Source organism: Nematolebias whitei, chromosome 12, assembly GCF_014905685.2.
Source record: "Nematolebias whitei isolate Nwh7 chromosome 12, NemWhi1, whole genome shotgun sequence".
In the NCBI taxonomy this organism is placed as follows: Eukaryota; Metazoa; Chordata; class Actinopteri; order Cyprinodontiformes; family Rivulidae; genus Nematolebias; species Nematolebias whitei.
In genome coordinates this window covers 11831772-11835968 of record NC_056509.1, presented here as the reverse complement: position 1 = coordinate 11835968, position 4197 = coordinate 11831772, and the positions used below count along the sequence as shown (strand labels likewise).

General features: G+C 43.0%; 1 protein-coding gene across 1 annotated transcript in view; it reads left to right on the top strand.

Annotated features, from left to right (window-relative positions):
* The window catches only part of LOC119418750, a 31451-nt gene that overhangs the window by 20062 nt on the left and 7192 nt on the right, over nucleotides 1-4197 (top strand). The gene's annotated exons all lie outside the window — the stretch shown is intronic.

Genomic DNA, 4197 nt, shown 5'->3' with positions numbered 1-4197 from the left:
TCAGGTGAAAAGGAGGAACCCAGACCCAGACCAGTGGTCATTCCGTATGTTGAGGGGGTATCAGAGAAACTGAGACGTTTATTTTCTAAACATAACGTCCCAGTGGCTTTTAAACCCCAAAATACATTACGGCAAAGACTGGTTCATCCCAAAGATCCAGTCCCCCGGCACAAACAGAGTAATGTTGTGTATGCTGTTCAGTGTCAGGAGGGCTGTGATCAGTCTTACATCGGGGAAACAAAACAGCCACTGGCCAAAAGGATGGCCCAGCACAGAAGATCAACATCATCAGGCCAGGACTCTGCGGTCTACACTCATCTCCAGGCCAGCGGTCACTCTTTCAGGGATGAAGATGTTCACATCCTGGACAGAGAGGAACAATGGTTTGAGAGAGGAGTAAAGGAGGCCATCTTTGTGAAAAGAAATCATCCATCATTAAACAGGGGTGGAGGCCTCCGGGTTCAACTGCCCCCCTCTTACAATGCTGTGATTGCTAGTATCACTCAGCCCTCTGTGAGCAGTAAACAGCCATCAGTGTGCTAATGACCCATTGTTAGGCTGATGGTCCTTCTTGAGCATGTGATCAGCTGGTTTTGGTTGTCAGCAGCAAACTGGTTGATCCACTCTAAGAAGGTGCTATTTAAGAGACTGAGCTGAAAACAGCACCTCAGACTGAGGAAGTCTCTTGGATGAGAGAAGAAACGTTTCTACATTTTTTTGCTTTGTTTTGCTTTTGTTTTTTTGAATGGCCAGAGGAACAGATTGAACTTTTTGGGATTGGTACTATATCTTTCTAAACAAAATTCTCCCCCTTTCAGTCAGAAAAATATTAGGGTTAAATGTAGTAACTAGTAGTCAGCATTTGCAAATGAATGTTCCATAAAAGTTTACAGTCAAGTGAGAGTTTAAAGTCAGTGTTGCTCTTCTTAAAGGGCAAAAATCAGGAGTTTTGAGTGAGATTTATGGAAATGTTATGAACAATAGTCTTACATTTTGTAGAAAGTATCCTGATGCATGCTCAATAATCCAGTCTGGTCCTCTGGACATTCAAAAAACAAAACAAAACAAACAAAAAAAGAAAAGTAGAAACGTTTAGTCTTTCATCCAAAATACTTCTTCAGTCTGAGGTGCTGTATTCAGCTTAATCTTATAAATAGCACCTTCTCATAGTGGATCAGCCAGTTTACTGCTGACAGCCAAAACCAGTTGCTCGCATGATCAAGGAGGACCATCAGCCTAAATATGGATCATTAGCACCCTGATGGCTGTTTGCTATTCACAGGGGGCTGAGTGATACTAGCAATAAAAGCATTGTAAAAGGGGGACAGTTGAACCCGGAGGCCTCCACCTCTGTTGGACAGTTTCTTTTCACAAAGATGGCCTCCTTTACTCCTCTCTCAAACCATCATTCCTCTCTATCCAGGATGTGAACATCTTCATCCCTGAAAGAGTGACCGCTGGCCTGGAGATGAGTGTAGACTGCAGAGTCCTGGCCTGATGATGTTGCTCTTCTGTGCTGGGCCATCTTTAGTTCTTTCTTGTCTTTAGTTTCCCCAATGTAAGACTGATCACAGCCCTCTTGACACTGAACAGCATACACAATATTACTCTGTGCTGGGGGACTGGATCTTTGGGATGAACCAGTTTTTGCCGTAATGTATTTTGGGGTTTAAAAGCCACTGGGACGTTATGTTTAGAAAATAAATGTCTCAGTTTCTCTGATACTCCTGCAGCATACGGAATGACCACTGGTCTGGGTTCCTCCTTTTCACCTGATGGCTGGCTGGAGTCCTGTTTGGGTTTCATCTCTGCTTTCAGAGAGGCCCAATTATGATATCCACATTTCTCTAGAGCCTGTCTTGTGTGGGATTTCTCCTTCTGCCTGGCTTCTGAGATAGTGGGGACGCTGTCTGTTCTGTGGTACATAGTCCTGATGACTCCCAACTTGTGCTCCAAAGGGTGATGGGAGTCAAACTTCAAATATTGGTCTGTGTGGGTGGGTTTGCAGTAGACCTCAGTTTGCAAATGTCCTCTATCAGAAACTGAAACCTCACAGTCCATGAAAGCCAACCTGCCATTTTTTACATCTTCTCGTGTGAACTTGGTGTATTTATCCACAGAGTTGATGTGATCAGTGAAATGTTGAACTTCCTGAGATTTAATTTTAACCCAGGTGTTATCAACATACCTGAACCAATGACTTGGTGGTGTCCCTGAAAAGGACACCAAGGCTCTCTTCTCTACCTCCTCCATGTACAGGTTGTCAACAATAGGAGAAACTGGAGACCCCATAGCACACCCATGTTTCTGCCCATAATATTGGCCCCCCATTTGTTAAGTAGGTTGACTGTAGGCACAGTTTCAAGAGTTGACACAGCTGCTCTGTGGAAAGTGTGGTCCTGCTGATCAGAGTGGTGTCTAATTTTAACTTAAACAGACCACTTCTACTGCCTTATCAACAGGAATGCACGTAAAGAGTGATGTGACATCAAAATAGACCATTGTTTCAGTCTCCATGATGACATCCCTCACCTTATCCACAAAGTCCATGGTGTTCTGTATGTTGTGTTTTAAGCTGCCTACTAAAGGGATGAGTGCAGACGCCAGAAACTTGGAAATGTAAGTGACAGAGTTAATTGTGTTAACAATTGGTCTTAAAGGAACACCTTGTTTGTGAATTTTTGGTAAACCATAGGGACACCACCAAGTCATTGGTTCAAGTATGTTGATGACACCTGGGTTAAAATTAAATCTCAGGAAGTCAAACATTTTACTGACCACATCAACTCTGTGGATAAATACATCAAGTTCACACGAGAAGATGTAAAAAAATGGCAGGTTGGCTTTCTTGGACTGTGAGGTCTCAGTCTCTGATAGAGGACATTTGCAAACTGAGGTGTACCGCAAACCCACCCACACAGACCAGTATTTGCAGTTTGACTCCCATCACCCTTTGGAGCACAAGTTAGGAGTCATCAGGACTCTGTACCACAGAACAGACAGCATCCCCACTAACTTAGGAGCCAGGCAGAAGGAGAAATCCCACACAAGACAGACTCTAGAGAAATGTGCATATCCTATCTGGGCCTTCCTGAAAGCAGAGAAGAAACCCAAACAGGACTCCAGCCAGCCATCACGTGAAAAGGAGAAACTCAGACCAGTGGTCATTCCGTATGTTGCAGGAGTATCAGAGAAACTGAGACGTTTATTTTCTAAACATAACGTCCCAGTGGCTTTTAAACCCCAAAATACATTACGGCAAAGACTGGTTCATCCCAAAGATCCAGTCCCCCGGCACAAACAGAGTAATGTTGTGTATGCTGTTCAGAGTCAGGAGGGCTGTGATCAGTCTTACATCGGGGAAACTAAACAGCCACTGGCCAAAAGGACGGCCCAGCACAGAAGAGCAACATCATCAGGCCAGGACTCTGCGGTCAACACTCATCTCCAGGCCAGCGGTCACTCATTCAAGAATGATGATGTTCACATCCTGGATAGAGAGGAACAATGGTTTGAGAGAGGAGTAAAGGAGGCCATCTTTGTGAAAAGAAACCGTCCATTATTAAATGGGGGCGGAGGCCTCCCATGTTCATCTGTCCCCCTCTTACAATGATGTTATTACAAGTATCACTCAGCCATCAGGGTGCTAATGATCCATTGTTAGGCTGATGGTCCTCCTTGATCATGTGAGCAGTCAGCAGGAAACGAGTTGATCCACTATGAGAATGTGCTATTTATAAGACTGAGCTGAATACAGCACCTCAGACTGAAGACGTCTTTCGGATGAAAGACGAAACGTTTCTACTTTTTTTTTTTTTTTTTTTTTTTTTTTTTTGAATGTCATGAGTACTCAAGGCCAGCCAAGTGTAATAGGGATCGCTCCAATCTTAAATCATCTAAAATTGCAACGTCACAACCGTTCATGTGGATACTTATTTAACAACTACAATTCTAGATTATTTGCAAACCTAAAAAGCTGCATTAGCAGTTAGCAATAGCACTCGCTGGGCCACTTCCAAACATAAATATCATAACAGCTCTGCAATAATACAATTTAGTGAAAAACTGCCATTGATTTGAAGGTTTGTAAAAAAAAAAATAATAATAATTAATAAGAACACAAAGTTTGTTTTCTCAGTCATCCAGGTATATAACAACAAAAAAGGTTGAATCATGTCATCTGGACTTCGTTTTTTT